Below are 25,651 nucleotides of genomic sequence, written 5' to 3'. Positions count from 1 at the left end.
AAAATTGACTGAAAAATACCAGTTCTTGGATCGTAAACCATATATACTACATCCTAAGATCAATTTAGGCTGACTTAATATTTCCTGGGCATAAAGGCCAATCATGATATAGCAATATGTTGATTCTAAGTACATAATAAGACATCCATCTTTGCGCTAGCCCCATCGGGCATAATCCATTAAAAAATATAGTAGCACATACGTTTTCATTCAACTATGTTTGTTAGTGATTCCTGTCTATAAAGAGTCCAATCTCATCATAAGAATTCATATGGCCGAACAAAGGAAATCAATGATATGCTCCAGCGCCTTATGACATAAGAGCATCAGTAGGAAATCAGGAAAACATGCCAGGTAAATTTATTTGGATCCATCTGTAGCAATGGCCTTCCTGCAAATGACACATGACGAAGAGTAAAATTTCACGAAAATCTAGTTATGTAGATCTACATCCAACCTGACTGAGAAAATCGAGATGGCAGATCAAGATGAGCGACATGACTGGCTCATGCATCATTCATCGTCTAGTTTGAGGAAGATGGACATATGCGTGCGGCAGCCTATAATTTGTTGCAGCAACAAAAAATCAAGTGTTCTTCATTGTTGTATCCAATTGATTGCAGATTGAAAGACACATATCACTTCTTCCAATTAAATCCAAACACCATGAATCGTCAATAAATTGAACGGGTAGGTGCGGTGGTGGCGGCCAGGTCTCCAATTTATCCCATCTAGCACATGTGCTACTGGGCGGAGATGAGCATCGACGAAGGAGGCTTCAACTCGTTTTGACTTCACAGAGAAACAAATTACTATCAAATCTGGATAAGGACTTCGGACACCCAGCTATGGTAGTACTGAACTACTGATGCAAATAGAGAATATTGGGAGGGAGAAGAAAATCCACCAGATTCGTCAAGAAAATAGTATGGAAGACGATGGATGAATTAAACTTGTGTACCGCGGATGGGATTGCTTGCCGCCGCTGTTGGCTTTTGAACACCGCTAGATCAAATTACCCAGAGACGCTCACGCCTACGTGCAAAGCTAGCTTCAAAGCTAGCAAGCAGGCAGCCTGATTGATCTTCAGGAACAGTGCACGTACACACGTCTAGGAACATACGTACACGAACTTGGTTTGACTAGCTATGACAGGATCGATCTCACGTTTCGGCTGAGCGAACGGAAACACTGAACGGCGATGTATTTTTGATTGCCGCAGGGGCGTGTCGCTCCTGGACTTTCTCTTTATTGCTTTTAACTCTCTTCATTGTTACAAGGGCTGGGGGTAGACGCATATATATATGATAAGCATAGCCTATTGCTAATCCTATTCGGTGTAGTACTGCTAATCCTACTCGGTTTGCAATACTAACCAAACTAGGACACACATGCACGTGCCGTGCAATCTTGGATTCGTGCTTAACTCTAATAGCCGCTGCCCGTTTCTTTTGCGGTTTTGCCCCAGATTATTCGTGGCTGTCTGTGCGAGAGGAGGGGCCGTAGCAGGGCACGCCTGCGCACATGCTTCCTCAGTTGTGCAGGATGGCCACATCAGGCGCGTCTGGAGCCTCCGGCGTGAGAGGCCCGGAGCAGAGCATCCGACTGGAATCGGGGCCGTGATGGCGATGGCTGCGTCTCGCGAGATAGGACCGGAACTGAGCTGCGCGTCCGAGGCCGCCGGCGGAAGGAGGGCCCGGAGCAGAACAACGGCGTGTGCACAGACTGATTTGGCTGCACGGGGATGGCGGAATTGATCACTCCATCCATGGAAAGGTTGATGGGGATCCAATGCGAGCGCCATAGCTAAGAGCTCGAACGTGCTTACAATCAGGAAGGGCCTTGGTGCGGGAGGAAGTGCCTTGGTGGAAAGGTATTGGAGGGACGGGGGGATTCGAAAACGGAGGGGTGGATGATTGCTCGCATCCCGCATCCTTTTCATATGCGTTTGTTGTGGGAAGACCGAAAGTGGCAGAAGAATAGGAGAAGATGAGCAGTCCGGGAAATTAATGCCTGGAGACATGTGCAGTTGGCGAGTGGCTGGGAAAAACTGACAGCTGACGTGGCACTGCGGTAGAGGGATAGGCTTCACTTAATGATGATGTGGCATAAAGATGACGTGGATAGTGTGCATGGTGAGAGAATTGGTAGTAGTGGGGAGCAACTTCTTAAGAATGTAAGATATGTAGCCGTGTGGAGGGCCTCAGCCCAGAACGTCGGAGGCATAGAAGATTGAACAAGCAGAGTGCGAATGATGTCATTAAGAGTACGAAGAGAATGCTCGGCTTTGCCGTTTTGAGGGGAGGTATAAGGACAGGAAAAACGCAAGAGAATTCCATATTGTAGAAAGAATTTCGATTTTTAAAGTTGTCAAATTCACGACCATTATCACATTGTATGAATCTTATAGGGAGGAAAAAGTGGACCGAGACATAACGCTGAAAGTTAAGGAATATATTATGAATGTCGGATTTGTTGCGTAAAGGAAAAGTCCGAATGCAATGAGTAAAATCATCAAGAATCATGAGATAATACTTAAAACCAGATACACTTTCTATTGGTGATGTCCAGAGATCATAATAAAGTAATTCAAAAGGAAAAATACTAGAGGACTGAGAGGAACTAAAGGGAAGGCAACATGTTTGCCCAATTGACATGACTGACACATAGAAGAATTATGAAAATCTCAATTACAAGGTATTCAAAATTCACTAAGAAGTGTGGATAACACATTTTTATTGGGATGGCCGAGACGTTGGTGCCACAGATCAACAGAGGCCACCATAGATGTTGGAGGAGCAGCGATCGGAGCACCATGGAGAAAATATAAATCACCGAAGCTATTGAATCGAGCGATCTCGGCCTTGGTCGGGTAGTCCTTCACAGACAAACCAAAGGGATCAAACTCAACGGAAACATGATTATCAGTGGTGATTTGGTGAACAGAAATCAGATTTTTAATAAAAGCAGAAGCTACAAGAACATCTCGAAGAAGCAAAGGCTTGGTTGGGGATTGAATTTGAGCCTGACCGGCACAGTAAATAGGAATAGAAGAGCCATCACCGAGAGTAATAGAGGGAAAAGACGAAGGTGTGCAAGAAGAAAGCAAATTACCCGATGCAGACATATGACGAGAAGTACCAGAATCGAAAATCCAATCCGTACCTAAGTTCCCTCGTGCAACAAAGTTGTTCATGGCTTGTAGAAAAGCAGCTTGGTCCCAGCTGGGAGTCGAAGTAGAGGCCGGTGTAGTCATGGGAGCTTGCAGGTGTGGTGGCGTTGGCAGTAGGGCCGACATCGGCGTAAAGAGAGAGACACCATCATTGTACTGCTGCAGGTAGGGGGACGATGGAGCGCCTTAGGATGCATAAGGACTGGTGTTGTAGATCGATGGCGCGTAGGAGGGAGCAGCGTGGTACGCGGTCGTCAGCTGTCGAGGCGCGAGGACGGGCGCACCGGTGTGAGGGCGGGCACCGGGCTGCCAGCCACCGGTATAGGCAGGCGGGGCACCATATGGCGTAGGGGCGGACCAGGGCATAGGCCATGCCTGGACTAGACCTGTCCATGGATCAGGAGATGAGCGCCATCCGGGCGGTGGTGGTGGTGCAGTTGGTGGAGCCGGGGGCGGAGCAGGAGCGGGCGCCGTGCTGAACTGCGGCGGCCTAGGGTTTTTGCCCCGGTAGTTGGGACTTGGACGCCAGCCGGATGGTTGAGGAGGTGCTGTTGGTGGAGGTGGCGGTGGCGGCGTCGACGCAGGCGGGCGAGGAGAAGCAGTGAAGACCCGAGGACGGGAGTCCTTCGTAGTTAGGGCACGATCGGCCCATTGGAGCATCGAGCGAACCTCGGCGAAGGAGGGACGCAGACGCATCATAGGGATGAAGGACGTTGGTGAGCTGGCGATCGTCGATCGGATCACCAAGTTTGCGGAGTTCATCCGCGGTCGCCTTTAGGCGTTGGCAGTAGACGCCGACTGGTGAATCACCTTGCACCGTATTCCGAAGCTCGGTGTGGAGATTGTTGGCGCGAGCGTCGTTGTTGTCCTGGAAGAGCTGACGAAGGGCCACCCATAAATCGGCGGCGGAGGCACCGTCACAGTGGACGAGATTGAAGATCTCTGTGGAGACTCGCATGTAGATCCATTGAATAATGGCGAGATCATCCTTGACCCATTGCGGATCATGAAGTTGAGGAAGAGAGTCGCCGACAACGTGAGAGCGGAGATTGCATCGCCCAAGGTGAACGTCGAAGAGGTGACGCCAATGGTAATAGTTTTGAGCAGCGAGGTCTAGGGTTACGGGGATGTAGGAGCTAATATCGGAGATAGTGTCGATGAAGGAGATGGAAGGGGGTATTGGTGGGGGTAGATCTAGAGTAGAGGTAGAGGAGGCCGTGGCCGCACGACCTTGGCAGTGACGACGGCGGCGCGCCGCTCGAAGTAGCCGGGCGGCGGCGGCGGTGGCGGGATTGGCGGGTTAGCCATACCCTAGAATCGAAAGGCTGATACCATGTAGAATTGTATTGAATAATTGTTGATGCAATAATATGCCGGTACAAGAAGTATATATAAGAGCCAAGCCACACCTGACCTAGCCTTATTACAAACCGAGTAGGAGTCTAAATCCTAATACAAGTTGTATTCTAACACATGGGTTTTACCATTTCCTCTATGCAAGCGAAAGCTAGGACACCAATTTATTTATAGCAATTAGCGCCTAAATACAAAGACTTAATCAACGACCTTGACTAGTATTCTTAGAACCAGATTTAATTATCTCATCTGGTCTTTCCTCCAGATTATCTGTGCTTGTTATTTCGGTTTCGGTGCTTTCATCGACATAGGAACCAGAATCCGCTAATTGCACATCAATTATAGGATTGGTCGGATGATTACTAACTACACCAATCCTCGAGACATACTCCAGATCAGCAGCTGCACCCCCAAATTTTGTGAAGATCTCTCTAAGGCCTGGCATATAATCGATGCTGATTAATGCCGTACCATGTCCAAATGTTTTCCACTGGGGATGGTTCGAACAGAGAATAAGTTGTTGGTCCATTGGGGGGATGGCATTGAAAACTAGCTTGAGCTTCCAGAGATTAGGCATTGCACCCGCCTCAAATTTTACCCAAGCTATACCCCGCATGAACGTAAACTTGAAGTACTTGAGAACTGAGAACCCGGCCTTATCAAAGATGATATTGTCATCAGGCGGCGTCTCCACATACAGCGACAGAGCAGTCAGGGCAGGCAATCCTCTGAGAATATCGACAGAGTTCATCATCAGTTCCCTCACAGCAATCTTCAAAATGCATAGGTTGCCAAGTTAACCAACCCATGAAGGCACCAGTGAGAATATACAGCTTCAGTGCGGCGATAATTCAAATCTGCAGAGAAGGGGGAGAGGTTCCATGGAATCCCACAAAATGTCTGTTTTTAAAGCCATGGTATTTTTAACTGATGAGGCATGAGCTACTGCTATGGTTTTCAGGTTGCCATGACCCCCGAGTAAATAACCCAGAGATTCCATGTTCTTCGCCACATGCTGGAGAGTAGACAGTGAAGAAATGGTAAGATGAAGCTCCTTCAGGTAACTTAGCTTGCCAAGGCTCATTAGACTGGGGGACCTTGTTCCATCTATCCAACCGAACAGATCTCTCTCGACAGGAAGACTAAAGTGTAAGTGCAGCAAGCGTGGGAAATTGACATCCCATGGAACAGGAGCAAATCTTGCATCCGTAATATCCAGTGTTCCCAAGTACTGTAGAACATGGCTCGGCAGTTTGATGCAGACATCACATGCAATCTTCAAATATCTCAGTTGAAACATTTCTGAAATCCCAGTGAGGTCTGCTATATCATCATCATGGCGGCCATGACCAGATAGTTGAAGATTTAGGACACGAACAAGTTTGAACTCTGTAAAACAAGGCATAGACTCAAGTAATCCAGAAAATCTAACTGACCGAACTTGTGATTTTCTGATGTTTGCTGGTGTCTTGGCATACCTTGCGTCGCCAAAGACGAGCGAGAGTCGACGGGCCTTGTGAGAAAGTGACACATTCTTTTGACAGCTGTAGTCTATTGCCACGATGAAATTCTCTTCTGCAGACTTGTGTGTAATAAGATCATGTACCATGCCATGCACTTGACAGGACACCACCTCATTGTTGTAGTTGACACATATCGGCTGGATGAAGCTTCTGCCAATAAGTTGATAGAGATAGCTTTCTGCAACTTTCTCACTGTCTTGCCCTTCTGTTGTATAGATCAGACCTTCTGCCACCCATTGCTTCACCAAATCATCTTTTAAGAATGTGTAGCCCTCTGGATACATAATAAGGTAGAGCAGGCATGTCTTCAAATAACGAGGAAGATTATTATAGCTCAGATTGAGTGCTTGTCTTGTTCTTTCATAAGTAGGCACCGCAGAGAAACAAGTGATTAACGACTGATGGATGTATGTGAAGAGATCATTTGACATGACAGGCTGGCTTAGTAGAAGACTAGCTATGCTGATTGTGGCTAGCGGCAAACCATCACAAATTTCTGCAATTTCATCACAAACTTGTTTCAATTCTTCAGGACAATCACTTTCAGAGCCAAAGAGTCTGTTAAAAAATAGCTTTTTCGAGTGATCGTCATCCAGAGGTTTCATTTCAAAGACATGCTCTGACTGATAACAACAACATGCTACTGCAACGTCTTCGATCTGTGTAGTTTACTATTCTGCTGCCTTGACTACCCTTGGGAAAAGCTTGATTAATTATATCCCATACTGATGTTTCCCACAAATCGTCAATAATAATCAGATACCTGCAACATGCCAAAATTGAGGGGGCATATTAACTAGGGTTTTATGGCGACATTTTCTAGTAGGAAAAACAGTAGTACCTTTTGTTTCGTAGATATTTCTTGATATTATCAATGGGGTCAGTCTCCTTAAAATCCTGTGGGGGGTCCGGAAGCTGGAGTTGTGAGAGAATGTCACAGAAAATCCTCTTCATATTTCTTGGACACCCGGATGAAAGCACGACAATGATATTGCTTCCCAATCCTGCTGTACAACACTTTGGCAAGTGTAGTTTTACCCAGACATGAAGGTCCAAGAATAGAGACCACCTTGAGCTGCTGCTCCTGCTGCTGTTTATCCTCCCCAACGTCAGCCACCAATGAGTTGATAAACTTATTCATCCAACCATCAATCATGATGTGCGATGCTTCTTCATCATATTGTGTTGGACGTGGAAGCGTAGGGCCAACGGGCACAAGCCTAAGCTTCAATGCGCTACAAGAATGAAGACTGTATCTCTGGTGCCGTTCAATTGCCTCCTGGATATAAATCCTGAATTCTGATAGCGTTTCCGCAATACTAACAACCTCAGTCTTGGGGGTCTTGGCATGACCGAGGAATTTGAGGCAGAGTCTGAATTTGAGGCTGGACCAGGTGGTCTTGATGTTGTTGGGAACAAGGGAGGGATGCTCAGGCCGCACAAATATTAAGCTGTTAATGTAATCCTCCAAGTAGTAGGACAGACTACGCGCCTCATTCATCCAGCAATTGGCCGCCAGGGGAGGGTCCTCCATCTCTGACAGCTGATCAAGGTAGGAGCCCATCTTTTCAACGTCATCTTTGAGCAGGCGTATCGCGTCCTCGACCCTCTTGACCCTCTTGGAGTTGGAGCATCCTTGTAAAAGAGGAGCTTGCAGCAGCATATCCGGCTTACCAACAAGGGGTCTCATGGCCCCCAGTGAAACACTAATTGGTGCCCCAATCTCTCTGCCTCGGATCGACACATCTAAACACACATAAACAAAGGTATAATTAATTAACAAATAATGAATGTTACAGACATCAGCCTTGGCCGAGAGACAGCATTGACCATCCTTAAAGTAAAGGCTCCATACAACAAGGGGGGAGATTAGAAGATGTATCCTCAGATTTCATGAAAATGGTTGCCGAAATCGCGTTAGAAAGGGACACATGGTTTTCAGGGGAAAGTTATATGCAATTTATAATAGTACATCCTTCCTAGCTATAAGCAGTCATTAGGATGTGTGTCATGATGTTGAAAAAAGATGGTGGGAACATGAACTCAAAACTGACAAGACATTGAACCAAATCATTCTCTAACCTTGGTATGATTTTTGGATCGATTACCTTCTGAGAGATTGCATTGAGGAATGCACATAGCTTCACAATAGCTAATCGAACGTTATCCGGTAGAAGCCCCCTCAATGCAACCGGAAGCAGTTGCATCATAATCACGTGGCAGTCATGAGACTTTAGGTTCTGAAACTTTTTCTCTGCCATTCGGAACAGGTTGTCTGCCAGGACCCTTTGCAAAGACTACCTTCAAATCCTTGACCATATCATTTACATCAGCACCAGTACGGTGGCGAGGCTCCGTCCGGTGATCCGCCTCGCCTTTGAAATGCTTGCCTTTCTTTCTTACGGGATGCCTGCTCGAAAGAAATCGACGATGTCCCAGATACACGTTCTTCCTACAATTGTCCAAATATATACTGTCGGTATCATCCAAACAATGCGTGCATACGCGGTATCCTTTGTTTGTCTGTCCTGAAAGGTTACTGAGAGCAGGCCAATCATTGATGGTCACGAACAGCAAGGCCTTTAGGTCAAATTCTTCCCCCATGTGCTCATCCCACGCACGTACACCTGTTCCATTCCACAGCTGTAAGAGTTCTTCAACTAATGGCCTTAGGTACACATCAATGTCGTTGCCGGGTTGCTTAGGGCCTTGGATGAGCACTGACATCATAATGAACTTCCGCTTCATACACAACCAAGGAGGAAGGTTATACAAATATAGAGTCACAGGCCAGGTGCTATGATTGCTGCTCTGCTCCCCAAAGCTATGTAAAGTGTCAGCCCCCATGTGGGCCACGCTGTCATACTGGTCAGAAGGATTGCCGAGAGCCGCTCTCGGCAAAGATATCGTCATTTTTTTCAAAAATATTTAGCAAGTTATTTAAAACTTGTACTGATAAATGTGACCAGTAGGACCACATGTCAGTTAGAAAGAACACACAAAAAAAAATAGGATGTTGCATATGCTTTGCCGAGAGTGACGCTCGGCAAAGTACACAGTAACTGACGGAGCCGTCTGTTGCGGACGGGCATGCCACGTGGCTCCTCTTTGCCGTGAGCGGCTCTCGGCGTCTACAATTTTGCCGTGCGGTGCCACTTTGCCGTGAGGCAGTGACGGCAAAGATGTCAGTTTGCCGGGATGATGGGTTTGCCGAGTGTCCGTGTTTTAGCACTCGGCGAAGAGCATTATACCCGGCGTACATGAAAATTGCAGTAGTGCTAGCTAATGGCGCACAAATCGCAACCACCTACAGGTGAGCTAAAACTTTGCTAAAAAACGCCTATCTGCTAAGTGCTTAAGTAACGAAACTCAACGTGTCCAAGACACCTAACACCAAACAGAAAAACTGAGATAGGGAGGGAGCCGGCCGGGGTTTAGAGACCTTTTATGATGCATGAAATAAATTTGGACCATTTGTTTTTGTGGTTGGTACGGCCCAAATAAGGCAATACTACATCAAATTTCTGGTAGTATATTTGGATAGTTAAGAGCATTTTAGGTAGTTTGTTGTTCTATCAATCTCATACTTCCTAGAGACAGGTGATTGTTCCTATAATGATTGGGACGAGCCGGTGATGTCATCCATGTTCCCACCTGAGAGGCGGATGCACTTGATTCCCACTTCACGCTGGCTCTGGTCGAGAGATGGGGCGCCGCCTGCGTGGTCCCGTTCATCGACTGTCTGAGCTCCGTCAACTCGACAATGCTACCCAATACCCGACTCTGCTATGGTTTCGGGGGGGGGGGGGGGGGGGGGGAGGCTGGTTGGGGGGGATGGGTTCGTCATTGGCCATTGGCCGTTCCCCCACCTCCCCCTTCCCCCGGGCAGCGTCAGGTCGCGGTTCGTCTCGAGGCAGTGCTCGTCGGCGACTCCAGGAGGCGGTTGGGGGCGTGGATTTGGCCAAAGTTGTGTCCTTTGGGAGATCTCGCGGCGGTCTGGTGGCAGGGCGGTGGTCCTGGCGGTGGGAGACGCAGCGGTCGTGGGCGTACTGCGCGGCTCGGATGCGGGCGGGCATCTATGGCTGCTCGGGGGGCATAGCTGCGGGTGGTTGTCGGACCGGGGAGGCGACAGAAGAGTTGAAGCACCGGAGTACATCACTTGCCTAGTCCGTGCACTGGCCGGCGGTGATGGCGTCCGCGGACATCGTGTTCCTCCCTGTAGGCTTCGTCGTGGTGCTCCATCTCCTTCCTTCTAGCTCCGAGTGAAAGCTTGATCTTCGGATCGGACGATGGCGACATTCCGTGGTCGTACCCTTCTTGGAGGCATCGTCTTGGAGTCCTCGGTCCGGTGTGGTCTGTCACACTTCTTCCGGGTTGATCGGGCATCATGTGGGTGCGTGGTAGTCGTTGAGGTTGTGTGTCGGTGCCCGGCATCCTTGTATTTCGTCTTGGGTGTGTGTGGTGGGCGTTTGTATCGATGGCTTGGTTGTGGATGTTGGTTGGTTTATAATCTAAGGCGGGGGGGAAACCCTTTTTCTTGATAGCAGCCGCTGCTGATGTTGCTGGTCTCTCCAAAGTGTATACTCAAGAAGTCGAAGGTAAACATACACAAAAAATCAAAGGATACTCTTCTGAATTTCCAAGGCAAAAGACTAAATTATGTAGTAACCATCGGTGTCCGCTCGTGATCATGTGGACACCGTGTGCAACCTCATCTTCAGCACCATCATTGAGACCGTTCGTGTCGCTTTAGGTGAGTAAGTAGGGTAGTCATCTGTACTGAAAATTGAACGTTGACGTTCAATTCTCGGTCTGCATTTGCTGTCTGTTACAGAACTTTTAGATGTTCTCCGAGCGAGTATTCTTCGAAAGTGGTAAATACAGGTCTTCCAGTGAATCTCACATACTAATTCTGCCTCTAAATCCCACTTGGCTGCACATCGTATGGCAGAGTTAGATGTTCCAGGAAAAATGCAGGCAATTTTCTATGCAAAAATGCAGGAAATTACTATTAGCCAAAGAGGCCCTTAAATAGCATGCACACAAACCTTCCCTGGATGAATAGAAACTTTGTGTTGAACGAGTCTTGGAATGTCGACAGTTAGACGGTGTCCACACAAATTCGAGTAGTTATCCATCCGCAATCTCTACTATCCTATCTAAGCCTATAGCTAGCCACTCATTCCCTCATCACAAAAGGAAAGGAAGCATTATTGCACCCGAAAACCCAGCTGCTCAGAGCGAGCAATGGACCACGCAACAGGTGCCATGGGCAGCCTGCTCCTCAAGCTCGGCGAGCTCCTCAAGGAGGAGTACGACCTGCAGAAGGGCATCAAGGAAGACGTCCAGTATCTTCAATGAGAGCTGAGGAGCATGCACGCTGCCCTCCGCAAGGTCGGGGACGTGCCACGGGACCAGCTCGACGAGCAAGTCAAGCTCTGGGCAAATGAGGTCAGAGATCTTTCATACAGAATGGAGGATACCATCGACAAGTTCCTGGTAGGTGTCGAGGGCCCTGAGCTTGACGACAAGCCGTACAAGCTCAAACAACTCATCAAGAAGATGGGCGACTTGTTCACCAAGGGGAAGACACGCCATGTCATCGCAAAAGAGATCAAACGCATCAAGGCCCGCGTCCAGGGGGCTGCTGACCGGCGTGATAGGTACAGGGTCCACGAGGTGGTTGCTAATCCAGTTGGCGGAACCACGGTGGAGCCTCGCCTGTTGGCTCTATACAAGGATAGGAAAGAGCTTGTTGGCATTGATGATTCATTGAATGAGCTGACCAAGAAGCTGAGTGTCGGGGATGGTGATGTGTCCAAACAACTCAAGATACTCTCTGTTTTCGGATTTGGAGGCCTTGGCAAGACAACTCTTGCCAATGCAGTGTATCATAAGCTCAAAGTGCAGTTTGATTGCAGCGCTTTTGTTCCAGTAGGACGGAACCCTAGCATGAAGAAACTTCTCAATGACATTCTCTTTGGAATTGACAAGAAAATGTACCTTGAGTTGGATGAAAGGCAGCTGATCGACAAACTCCGTGTATTTCTCGAGGACAAGAGGTACTCACCCTATTTATGTAGTTTCATCTACTTCAAGTAGTAATTGGGAAAATTTAGTGGGTTGGATGAACGGCAGCTGATCAATGAACTCCGAAAAAAATTGGTAAACACCTTATTATGTAGCTTCATACACGTCAAGTACTAGTGTAGTACATATGAAAAAATAACGTCAAACCCGAGAAGAAATGAGTGGAAAATTCTGTTTGAGTCATCTTATTGAAAAAGTCTTTCGTCCCGCTTTATATATAAAAGAATGACCGACCACAACTCAGATACAAACGCACGCCACCAGAACACACGCACACACCCAAGGCTGGATACATAGGCGCTGAGCGCAGCAACACTACTCCTAGTACTACAAGAGCAATCGGAGTCCTCAACCATGCACACGCCAACGTGAAGAGAAGAAGCCACATATGACGAACCGTGTGCTTCAGGAACGTTACGACACCAGAGCGCCATCACCGCCCGACCCGAGGATCAGAGTTTTCCCTAGAGCAACACGATGGGCAATGAGAGCCGCGACGACACCTTCAAGAAGGGAGCGAGCTTCGCCGCCGCCAGTCCGTCCGAAGATAGATCAGGTTTTCACCCCCGCCAACACTCACCACCACCGGACGCCACATCCCATTGACCACGCCGCCCACACGGCCATGACCACCGGGCAGCACCTAACCACGGGCTCTGCCTAAGAGCACCACCAGGGCCGCCGCCCCGGCATCCAAGACCTGAAACCACCTCACTGCAGACCCACCGCTACCCCAACCAAAGATACGAGCGGAAAGGAACCGCCTTTCGCACCCTGGGCTGCCCCCAACGCCAAAACCCAAAGGTCAGCCAAAATTGTCCTCCATCGACCCGTCCTGCTGCTGGGCGCGAGAGGAGCACGGTCCTACTGTCAGGCATGAGACGAGCATGATCCTGCTGCCGGGCGCGAGACGAGGTCGGTCCTGCTGCCGGGCGCGAGACAAGGTCAGTCCTGCTGCCGGGCGCGAGACGAGCTCGGTCCTGCTGCCGAGCGCGAGACGAGCGATGGACCGTAGTTGGGGGAGGGCTGAACCTTCGATGAAGGTAGCAACTAGACGACAAGGAGAGGGCCGAAGGTCGAAACGGGCCGCCTACAGACAAGCGGACGCCGGAAAGCCAGCCGCCGCCCCAGTCGATGTAGGAGATATGCCCTAGAGGCAATAATAAATGATATCATTTATCTTCATGTTCATAATTATGTTTATGTTCCATGCTATAACTGCAATGATTCTCAAGTCTGCAATATCCACGAGGCTCGGAGGGAGACTCATATGCACGTGTGGAATAATAAACGGTAAGAAGTATTCCTAGTCTGGCCTCTAAGACTAGCTCAAGTGTCACATGATGGTTCTGTTTTCTTGATCATGGATTGTGTTTTCCTGATCAACTTTGAGGGCACAATGTTAAAAGAACATTTGTGTTGAATCGACCCGGATTGATGTTATGCTATGAGATTCATTCGTCACAATTTAATGGTACATAACACAGAGATGGTTAACGTTTGCATGATTCCTTAGACCATGAGAGTATCGAGTTTCTTCATGCTTGCTTCATGAACTATGGGGTTTGTTAAACGTCATCCGTAAATGGGTGGCTATTACGGCGGCTTACGGGTTCATGGAAAAGTATGTCAAGTAACTTGATAGCTCAAGATTGGGATTTGCTCCTCCGACGATGGAGAGATATTCTCGGGCCCTCTCGGTGTTACGGTATCCATAATCGTCTGGCCAGACACCTTGTGATTCGATCACTGGGATGCCGGAACACGGAAACGAGAAAAGAGAACAAAACCGGTAACGAGGTAACTTGCATGGTGGACAAATTGTTCGTCCACGGGGATGCAATAAATCTCACCTCGGGTGTTTGTAACATATCATGAAGCAACAGGAATAGCACACGACAACTGGAGGTTCACTCGAATATTCATTCGTGTGGGTATAGGGGTCAATATGGATGTCCACGGCTCCGATGTTGATCATTGATCGGAAGGGGTTCCGGGTCATGTCTATACTTCACCGAACCTATAGGGTCACACGCTTAAGGGTCATCTATCTGTTGAATACTAGACAGGGAGTCTGAGAGAAAATCACCGAAAAAGTTTCGGACGGCGGAAAAGTTTCGCAGAGAGAGAGGTCATCGGATGAGTTTCGGTGAAATCGAAAAGTTATTTCGGGATATACTATTAAGTCAAATTGGTTTCGACACATGCCTGATAATTCTTGGAGGGTGCCAGAGTCATTCTGGAAACTTTCTGGAATTTTCTGGGATAAAAGCTGTAATTGCTCCGGAGCTGCCGGAACCACTTCAGATACTTTTCGCAGATAAAAATCACTAATACGGAATTGTTTCGTAACGCGTTGAAAATTATTTGAGTGGGTACTGGAAATGTTCTAAGCCCACATAAATATTTTCGATTCGAACGGACGCTGAAAAATGTCGTCGTGAATAGTGAAAGTGCTTTCTGGGATATTTATGGAAAGCCACCTTTTGGGGCTTTTCCCAAAAGGCTTCTAGAAGGACTTGGGGATCAAGGAACCCCCTTTGGGGCCCCATGAAGATGGGATGTTGGAGGGTGCAGCTCCTCCATGGGGCTCCACTTGTCATCCCTTTATGCCCTTTATGCCCTTTATGTGTGACATAAAGTGTGAGCATTTTTGGGTTTTTCATGTGTCCCCTACCCCTTGGGTTTTCCTATAAATATAGGTGGAGAGGCACTCTCCACACTCGACTCTTTCTCACATACAAGTGCCATGCATGATCTGACTTCTCTCTCCCTCCCAGCGAAATAGTTTCGTAGAGCCGTAAGGCTGTCTAGGTTCCGGCAGGAACTAGTTCTAGACGGCGAAGCCTTGCCGGATAGATGACACCGTATGTGTGCAACTCTGTAGAGAGATCGTACTTTCGGTCTTAGTTCGTGAGTGCCTCCCGAAGGGCTGTCCGTGTGACCGTCCGAGTTTCGAAGGTCCTCCCAAAGGGTTGTCCGAGTGACCATTCGAGTTTCGAAGGTCCTCCCGAAAGGCTGTCCGCGACACCGTCTGGGGGGCTGTTTGACCGCCTCTCGGAGGGCTGTCTGAGGAGCAGATGAGGGTATACATCCTCGCGGTTGAGAGGTTGTAAATCCTAGCTGCGGGGATCTGCGCTGCCGATCATCATCGACTCTACTTCCCGCCGCGCTACGAGTAGGTAGCGAAAAAGATCAAACCATGTATGCAGTCTCCATAGTGGTCCTGGGCTGGTGCATAGGTCAGAAAATTTTTGTTTTCTGTCGCATTACCCTATAGTCGACCCGCCGAGCTGCCGTGGAGCCGGCACGACGAAGCCACCTCACCGCCGCCGCCCACAGCCGGGACCGCAGCCACGCTGGGCCGGGGCCCCAAACCCGCGCCGCCGGCCGGAAAAAGGCGAAATCCGGCCGGCAAGCATCACCACCACCGCTACCATGCCGACGACGACAAGCGCATCAGCTCCCGCGCGCCGCCGGCAGGCCCTTGCTGCCTCAGCCCGCGCCGCCTGCTGGACACTGGCTGGAGCAACCGCTCGATCCAGATCTGGCGAGGAGCTCGCCGCCGCCACCCACGCAGGCACGCCCCAGCACACCCCTGATGCGCAGCCGCCCGCGCCGCCAACCATGACCGCCACCTCCGTGCCGCCCCGGCCGTCGCCACGCTGCACCGCCCTGCAGAACCGCGCGCCTCCGCGCCGTGAAGCCGTCCCGCGCCGGTCCACCGCGAGGAAGGGGAAGATGCCCCGCCGCCACCGACGCTAGCCGGGCTTTGCCTAGCGGCGCGAACCGGCGGCGGCGAGGGAGGGGGAGGGAGGGGAAGGGACCGGCGGAGATGAGCTAGGGGTCGCCTCGCCGCTCGCGGGAGCGGACGAGACGAGCGGCTCCTTACAAGTGCTCTTCTTGAGTCATCTTACATAGACGGCCTGGGTAGCCTTTGGTCATACTTGCATATTTTGCAAAAGAGTGTTTTCTTTGCATGGAATATTGTATAATATCTTGTTTTTGTACATTTTTCTATAATTTGGGTTGGACTTACCGTCGAATGTTTGCCCACGCCACATATTCTATAACAACTTCTTTACAATATATGTAAATTCAAAAATATATCTAATGGATGAAAGTATCTAGATTGGGAAATTTTGTTAAGAAAAAGTAGAGTTGTGGACGATGAAATGGAATCAAATTTAGCCGGTGGTGCATGCATGTCTCTCTCGTGTACACCCCCCCCCCCCCCCCTCCAAACACCTTATTCAATAAAGTCAACTCTAGAATCCTTAAGGAGCCTGAAATTCATGCATCATCTTTTTAATGATATTTTACATACTTAGGGGGGGGGGGCTTATAATTTCTTTCCTGCTTATTTGCAATAATATATCTTGAGTAATGGCCGGGCGATAACAGGTACTTGATTGTCATTGATGACATATGGGATAAAAAAACATGGGAGCTAGTCAAGACAGCTTTGGTGTGTAATAATTGTGGAAGTAGGATAATCACAACTACTCGTATACTCGAAGTCGCCACAAGGGCCGGTGAAGTATACAGGCTACAACCACTTTCTCGTTATTTATCTGAGGATTTATTTGATAGAATATTATTTGGTGGTACAATAAAACGTCCTAATCATCTCCCAGCAGAGGTATATGATAAAATTTTACATAAATGTGGGGGTGTGCCATTGGCTATAATCACAATAGCTAGTTTGCTCGTCAATAAACCAGTGGAGCTTTGGTCGAAGGTATACACATCAATCGGTTTTGGGCATGAAGAAAACGAAGAAGTGGAGAACACGAGGAAAATACTTTTATTCAGCTATTATGATCTACCTTATCACCTGAAGACTTGTTTATTGTATTTGAGCATATACCCCGAAGATCATCTGATTGAAAAAGATAGTCTGATATGGAAGTGGTTTGGTGAAGGTTTTATCCATGAAGAACCAGGTGTAGGACTATTCGAGATTGGTGAGAGGTACTTCAACGGGTTGGTAAACAGAAGCATGATAATACCAGTAGAGACCCTGGATTTTGGCATGGAAATGCATGATGGCATCATAACTGGATGTCGCGTCCATGACATAATGCTTGATATGATATGTCTATTATCAAAGGAAGAAAACTTTGTTACTGTATTGGACAGTAACGAGCAATATACAACTTTACATTGCAATGCTCATAGGCTAGGTGTTCATCGCAGGGTCCAACCTCTGGCTAGCACATCCACGTTCCATGCAAGATCACTTGATGCCATGTGCAATGTTGAGTTATCGCCATCACATTCATGCTTTGAAGTTTTGCGTGTCCTAGCTTTGGAAGGCAACAATTTTTCAAACAAATGTAACCATCTTGACCATGTTGGAAAGTTAGTTCACTTGAGGCACCTCAGAGTAGCGAGCATGGGTATATGTGAGCTCCCAAAGGAAATAGGACATCTAAATTTCTTGCTGGTATTGGATTTGGGTGGAAATAGAATAAGAAAACTTCCAGAGAGTATTGGTCGACTAAGTCAACTCAAGTGCTTGAACATCTGCAAAACAAATGTTGAAGTGCCATACTGGATCGGAAATTTGACATCTCTCGAAGAGCTATGCCTACAAAAAATTAATATGGACTCGAACTTTGTGACAGAGTTGGGCAAGCTAACAGAGTTGAGGAAGCTCCGCATTTCTGAAGGTTTAGTTATTTATGATGATACTGCACTGAATAGTTGGGCAAAGTCTGTAGCCAAAGTGAGCAAGATCCAAGTCATAGACATTGGTTTTGTACTCGTGTATAGACGTTCCAGTCATGCCGACAACCCCTGGGAACAGAATGTCCTTCCTCCACAACTTTGTGTTCTACACATGGCCTACGAAGAACCTGGGCTAGTGGCAATGATCAATCCACGGGTTCTTCCGAACCTGTCCCGTTTAAAACTGTATCTATTTAGTCCAGAACTGGAGGTCTTCGGATGTTTCCGAGAGCTCGTTACCCTCGAGCTGAAAATGGTGTCAGCTCTCCACCATGACACTATGGGTGGTGCAGATGCTTTCCCCAAGCTGAGAGTCTTCAAGACACAAGCAACGCTTGGCTCGTTTCAAGAGGGAGATATGCCGGTCCTTGAATTTCTCCGGTTCAGCGCCGTAGCACAGTCCAATGATGATGACGTTAGCTTTGACTTTGACTTTGGTAGCCTAGGGAACCTTCCTCTGCTCCAGGAGGTCACGGTAGATTTATTCGTTAGTGCTGATCACAAGAAGGCCGAGGAAACGGCGAAGAATGCAATTGATATGCTTCCCAACCGTATCACACATTATATCATACCAAAGTCCCAAGCGAGCAATTGATATACCGTATTGAAGGACTGGAGTCCGAGGTAACTAAGTGTTCATTTATTTATTCGTTAATGCTGATCTGCATTTCATTTTTAACAAGACACAAATGCAGCTAAGCCGGCGCCGTCAGGCCCACCGCCCACCATGCCCGCCTGTAGACACCCTCCAGATCTGGCAGCCCACGGACGAGGCCCGCGATCTGGGCCGCTGCCACAGGTGCTCCTCGGCCGCGGGGAGAACTCGCCTGCGCTATCGTTGCTGACACACTCGCCGCCGGGCTCTCGCTGCTCCTTGCCGCCGGTGCACCACCGATCCATGGGCCGCCGCCGCCGACATGAGATCGCCACCACCGCGCGAGGGGGAGGGCCCCGCCGCCGCCGTCACTGGCCAGGCAACGACGGCATGGCCTCGGACGGCGGCAGGAGGAGGGAGAGAGGAGCAGAGGCTAGGGCCGGCGCGGTAGATCGCCCCCGTGTCGCCAGGGGCTGGCGACGCGGGGTAGGGACGCGAGGACTGGGAGGTGCAGATCGCTCATTCGCGCTACATATATCTTTATCTTCATTTCAAATAGTAACCATTGATACTCCAGGTATACATTTTCTGAGAGTTACTCCATATATGTAGGCTGGCAGTATTAACAAATCACCAAGGCGGAAGAAAAGATAGCAAGAAGCTTCCGTTTGTTTGGCCTATTTATTGTCTTTCATAGCAAAGGGAAAAATTCACAAAAAAAAAACATATATACTTATTTCACTGCCTTTTGTGGAAAATGGAAAATGATGCCTCTACCTGCTGCTGGGAAGGATGCCTCCGTATTATTTCTTTCCTCATCATTTAGCCGTACTAGTGAAAGGTGGTATCTTTGGAAGGTTTCCGGCACCACCGTGATGGCATGGGAAGCTGAAGGTGAATAGCCTAAGTTGGGCCTTTACAGGAGTACAATATCAGGCCAATTCCTGGAGTTAGAGGGAGAGTTTAATATGCCGAGGCCTGTATCTCTAGAAAAAAGAAAAGTACACTTGTATCGTCATTTGGAAAATTTATTACTTGTTTGCACCAGTAATTGCTTCATTTCTTCACAACACCAGAGCATGCTGCTGGTTTTTGGACAGGACAACGAGAGTGCATGGTTAGTCCCGGGGAAATAACTGAAGCACTATTACTATTTGTAAGGAAGTGAAGTGGAGTATCTGTATTTGTTTCTTCTCTGTCCCACAGGTTGCCTCTCCTCTTTGAGTTTCATTTCCATTTAATGTTATTTTTTCCAAGGGTGAGCTCCTAACTTTGTTGCACAAAGTAACGTATTTAAAAAGCTATGGAGACACTGTTGGCCTTGTTAATTTGTGTAAGCGTCTCTACCCTCATACAGAGGGCCGTGTGATGTTTATATTGATTGGGAGAGACCCATCTCTCATAGGTTACAACCCAAGAGATATTACAGGAGGTTTTACAAGAGGGATAAGAGAGAATAACAATAAAAGGATCCTACTCCTATAACAACCACCTTGGCGCACAAGGCAGCCAACACGTGACAGAGTTACATGTTTGACACACTCCCTTAATCATAACTTAACTAAGTTAAGATTACGCTTGAACTCTTCAAACTGTCTTGTAGACAGAGCTTTTGTGAACCCATCTGCAACTTGATCCTTGGAGTGAACAAAGAGAATTTCCAATTCTTTGCTTGCAACTCTTTCTCGAACAAAATGATAGTCAATTTCAATATGCTTTGTTCTTGCATGGAAAACACGATGAGCAGATAAATATGTAGCACCAAGATTATCACACCAGAGACAAGAGGGTTGTGCATGACCTATTCCAAGTTCTCTGAGCATGGATTTGACCCAAATGATTTCTGATGTTGCATTTGCTAAAGCCTTGTATTCTGCCTCAGACCCTCAGTACTTGACCGTGAGACTGTGGTCTGTTTTCTTGCACACCATGAGATGAGGTTAGGTCCAAAGTAAACAGCAAACCCACCTGTTGAGCGTCTGTCATCTAGGCACCCTGCCCAATTAGAACCAGAGAAAGCACTAACAAGAGTAGATGGTGACTTGCTGAATGTCAGACCAATACTCAAAGTATCCTTCACATATCTTAATATGCGTTTTGCAGCAGTCCAATGTGCAGTGGTAGGCGCATGAAGGAATTGACAAACTTTGTTGACAACAAAAGAAATTTCAGGCCGTGTAAGGGTTAAGTACTGAAGTGCTCCTACCATGCTTCTGTACCTTGTGCTGTCATCTTGGCTCAAGGGTTCACCTTCTTCAAGAGATAACTTTTCTGTACTAGACAATGGTGTGGGTGAAGATTTGCACCCTTGCATGCCAACCTTGCTCAGGAGATCAGCTGCATACTTCTCCTGAGAGAGATGAAGACCACCTTCCCTATTTCTCTTGACTTCAATGCCAAGAAAGAAGTGCAAGTCTCCCAAATCCTTGAGAGCAAAGTCTACATTCAAGTATTTTAACAAGGCTGTTACTGCTGCACTGATGAACTTGTAACAATAATATCATCAACATAAATAAGCACAAATATGGATATATGTGACTTATTATAGATAAACAAAGATGTATCAGACTTTGAAGGCACAAAACCAAGTGAGTGAAGCTTTGTACTGAGCCGTGAGTACCAAGCTCGAGGGGCTTGTTTCAATCCATAAAGAGACCTGTCAAGCTTGCACACATATGAGGGTTTGTTCTTGTCTTCAAAACCAGGAGGTTGACGCATGTACGCTTCCTCTTTCAGAACACCATGAAGGAACGCGTTCTGTACATCTAGCTGTCTGAGGCTCCATCCTCTGGACACAGCGATGGACAAGACAAGACGGATAGTTGCAGCTTTAACGACAGGACTAAATGTATCCTCATAATCAATACCGTACCTCTTCTTGAACCCTTTTGCAACAAGTCTAGCTTTATAACGATCTATTGTGCCATCTAATTTCGTATTTATTCTGAATACCCACTTGCAATCAATCAAATTTTTACCTCGGTGTGCAGGAACTAGATGCCATGTTTTGTTTTTTTGCAAGGCTTGAAATTCTTCTTCCATTGCCTTTTTCCAACGTGAATCTTTGCATGCTTCTTTAGATGCCATGTTTTATTTTTCTGCAAGGCTTGAAATTTTTCTTCCATTGCCTTTTTCCAACGTGAATCTTTGCATGCTTCTTGGAACGTACGAGGTTCACCTGTAGAACATGTCAAACCAAACTTAACTTTGTAATTTGTGTGTTGAATTACCCCTGATCGAAGGCGTGTGCGTGGTGCATCAGGAACGGATGCAGCTGCTGTTGGCACAAAGGACCCTGTGATCTGCTGCAGCAAATCCGAAGCAGATTGCCCCGCTGGATCTTCTGTGGCGGGCGCTGGTGAAGACACGGGCGAGGATGGCACAGAGAATCCAGGCGGGGCCGCCACCGGATCAAGATTGGATCCCGCGCCCGCCTCTGGTTGGTGCAGGCGTCTGGTGTAGACCCGCGGTTCCACACCGAACCGCTCGGTCGGGTGAGCAGAAGCCGATGCGCGCGTGAGGGAGAGCGGGCCCGTAGCCCGTCGCGTGTCATCCCCAGGTTGGCGAGGCGCGCGTGGCGTGGGCGACTGTCCCGCATGCGCGGAGCCCGGGGAGGCGCTGCCACCCGGAACCTAACGCGACGACACATCTGGCGTGAGGGATCCCGAGGCGGATGCTATCGAGGGTGATCCCGAGGGGGATTCGGCGATAGGGTTGTTGCACCACGGGGGACACATGAAATATTGCTCGTTTGACTTGTTTGCTTCACGATTTTGCACCAATTTTTTTTTTCTGTTGCTTCAGCATCCGACCCTGCACTACCAGAAGACTCAAGTTCAAGGTTAGGAGAGTTTTTCAGGTGATCACAATTATCGTCCCCATGATACAAAGAGGTCAAATGAGAAGGAAGAAGTAGGATTTCTTTGCGAAGTAGGGCACCGGCATTAGGATGAAGAGTGGCGAAGGGAAAGACCGTCTCGTCAAAAACGACATCCCTAGAGATATAGACACGCCCCGTGGGTACGTCAAGACACTTGACACCCTTGTGCTGGGCACTATAGCCAAGAAACACACATTGTGTGGAAAACGAAACATAAGTTTTCGATTATTGTAGGGACGGAGATTGGGCCAATAGGCACACCCAAAAACACGAAGAGACTTGTAATCGGGTCTAACTTGGAGAAGTCGTTGCATAGGAGTATCATTATTGATGACACGACTAGGAAGCATATTAATGAGATGAATAGCGGTGAGGAACGCTTCATCCCAAAACTTTAAGGGCATAGATGCACCTGCAAGAAGAGCAAGGCCTACGTCCACAATATGCCTATGCTTGCATTCAACGGAGCCATTCTGTTGGTGCGCATGGGGGCAAGAAATATGATGTGAAATGCCAAGTGTCTGAAAAAACGAATTTAGTTTCTCGTACTCACCACCCCAGTCGGACTGGACGGCAATTATTTTGCGATCAAACTTGCATTCAACAAGTTCTTGAAAATTCTTAAATACTTAGAAAACATCGGAACGACGTTTGAGAAGGTAAATCCAAGTAAATTTGCTGAAATCATCAATGAAGCTAATGTAGTACGTATGTCTACCAACCGAGGAGGGGGCAGGACCCCATACATCAGGAAAAATAAGCTGGAGCAGCTTGGTAGAAATACTAGTAGAAATATGATATGGCAATTGATGAGATTTTGCCTTTTGACAGGAATCACAAACAGTTTCAATGCTACGCTCACCAACACATGGGAGCTTATTATTTCTAAGCACTTGTTGCACGACATAAAAAGATGGATGTCCTAGTCTAGCATGCCACTTGTCCGGGGAGATTTTGATGACACCAAAGACTTGTTTATTGAAGCTCCTGAACTCGGGAAAAAGAGGGTAGAGCCCATGCACGCATCTACCGTGATAGAGAATTCTCTGTGTGACCTGATCCTTGATCAAAAAGAACTAGGGATGAAATTCAAGGAAAACTTTGTTGTCAAGAGCAACGCGATGTACTTTAAGAAGATTTTTGACAGTTTGGGGAACATGCAAGATATTTTTAAGATGAATGTCACGATGAGGGGTTGCAATAATTGAATGACCAACATGAGCTATCTCCATACCTTCTCCATTGGCATTATGAACCTGATCTTGCCCGGGGTACTTGTCGTGCATGGTCAGCTTGTCCAGCTCGTGAGTGATGTGGTTGGAGGCGCCGGAGTCAGCGTACCAGTTTGTGTCCACACCGTAGGAGGCGTCCGCGGCAGCTGCAACCTTCTTGCTTTGGGAGGTGTTCTCGGCATAACGGTAGTCACAATCCTTTGCAATATGATTATCTTTCTTGCAAATTTGGCACTTGTTAAGGCATTCATCATAACCTTGGAAGGGACGACGATTGTTGTTGTTGTTGTTGTTGTTGTTGCGGCACTGGAAGTTGTTGTTGCCGCGCTGGTTGTAGTGGCCGCCGCCACCACCGCTGCCGTGCTGGAAGTGGCCACCACCACCACCACCAGCATGCGGATAGGGAGCACCGCCACCGCCGCCACCTTTCTGGAAGTGGTAGCCGCCGCTGCCGCCTGGACCACCATGATAGCCCCCACCGCCACCACCCTTGGGAGGGTTCTGGGAGGGCTTGGGAGGCCCGCGACCGCGATAGGCGGCATTAGCAGAGGACATGAAGGCGCCGGGACCAGTTCCTTGGAACAGCTAGACGCGCTGATCGAAGTTGGAGATCATGCCAAAGAGCTCATCGGTGGAGACAGAATCGACGCGCACATCAAGAGCAGAGGTGATGGGCTGATGTTCCATGTCGATACTGGCCATGATGAAGGAGATGAGTTCATCTTCGCCGATGGGTTTTCCTGCGGCCGCGGGTTCATCAGACAGCGCCCGCATCTGCCCAAAGTAGGCGGCGACGCCGAGGGAACCCTTCTGGGCATTGGAGAGGGCTATACGGCAGTTGTTGACGCGAGACTTGGATTGAGCAGAAAACATGTTTGCTAGGGCAGACCAGATGGCATGAGAAGTCTCGAGGGAAGCAACTTGCACCAGGACTTCTTTGGAAAGGTTGCGGAGCAAGTAGGCTACGATTTGTTGATCTTGGATGAGCCATGGGGTATGGGCGGGGTTCGGACCAATCTGATCTTTCCCGTCTGAGGATTTTGTGGTGATGGTTCTAGGTGGCTCGGGTAGGGTTTTATCAAGGTACCCATATAGCCTTTTTTTTTTGAGGGGCAGGTACCCATATAGCCCGACTCCCATGATCTGGGAGCGAGCTTGGGCTCGCCAGAGAATGTAATTGGTACGTGTGAGAGGCTCGGAGATGGTGTTGTTCAGGCCGGTGGAGATGAGTTGGCTGGAGGAGGTGGACATGGCGCCGGAGATGGGAAGGATGGGGGCGGAAAAAATTGTGTGTGGGCGATTGGATGGAGGTGGTGATCGCTAGATGAGGAAGAGGGAGGCTCTGATTACCATGTTAATTTGTGTAAGCGTCTCTACCCTCATACAGAGGGCCGCGTGATGTTTATATAGATTGGGAGAGACCCATCTCTCATAGGTTACAACCGAAGAGATATTACAGGAGGTTTTACAGGAGGGATAAGAGAGAATAACAATAAAAGGATCCTACTCCTATAACAACCACCTTGGCACACAAGGCAGCCAACACGTGACAGAGTTACATGTTTAACAGGCCTGTTGGGTTAGCTCTTGCATGCCATATGAAATTCTCAAAAGCTAGCCAATGGGAGATGTGGAACAGAGGACATGCCAAGGTAGAAAATGTTCATGGATTCTAAGCACAAATAGATGTTCGGCAGAGTTGGAGTAGTAACCAGTGCAAACAACACGCAAAAGCTGGACAACATGCCAAAAGCGGTTCAAAACTCTCTCTTTTATGTTGGATAACTTTAAAAGCAGATGCATCTACAATGATGCACATTGTTATATAACTTACCATGATGCCACAGATTGGGTAATACCACCATAATGTAGAAATTCAAGTGCCTTATGCGATGTGAAGAACAGTTAAGGCTGACTATATATTCCCACAGTTGCCTGCAGAATAGTTGGAGTTACATGGTATTAGGCTACTTACAAAGAGGTTCAGGATCGAGTAGTAAGCATGTCTCATCTTGTTGCTTACCTTCTCTGGTTCATACACAAACACATGGCTGTAGTTATCAATTACAG

General features: G+C 48.0%; 1 long non-coding RNA gene and 3 pseudogenes across 1 annotated transcript; 1 reads left to right on the top strand and 3 right to left on the bottom strand.

Moving 5' to 3' along the window:
- On the bottom strand, nucleotides 1–1,256 carry LOC123148369 (uncharacterized). The gene is made up of 2 exons (XR_006473775.1): nucleotides 962–1,256; nucleotides 1–391 (listed from the first exon to the last, which is right to left on the bottom strand). It is a non-coding gene; the product is annotated as an uncharacterized lncRNA (long non-coding RNA).
- A 3,474-nt stretch (nucleotides 1,257–4,730) lies between these two features.
- LOC123150053 (disease resistance protein RGA5-like) lies at nucleotides 4,731–10,350 on the bottom strand (annotated as a pseudogene).
- Nucleotides 10,351–11,298: 948 nt separating this feature from the next.
- Nucleotides 11,299–18,469, top strand: LOC123150051 (disease resistance protein PIK6-NP-like; annotated as a pseudogene).
- Nucleotides 18,470–24,177: 5,708 nt separating this feature from the next.
- On the bottom strand, nucleotides 24,178–24,316 carry LOC123155165 (uncharacterized; annotated as a pseudogene).
- Between the last annotated feature and the right edge of the window lie 1,335 nt (nucleotides 24,317–25,651).

The sequence above is a fragment of the Triticum aestivum genome, chromosome 7A, assembly GCF_018294505.1.
Source record: "Triticum aestivum cultivar Chinese Spring chromosome 7A, IWGSC CS RefSeq v2.1, whole genome shotgun sequence".
Lineage (NCBI taxonomy): Eukaryota > Viridiplantae > Streptophyta > Magnoliopsida > Poales > Poaceae > Triticum > Triticum aestivum.
Note: the sequence above shows the minus strand (reverse complement) of the source record. Positions and strands in the feature narration are given on the sequence as shown.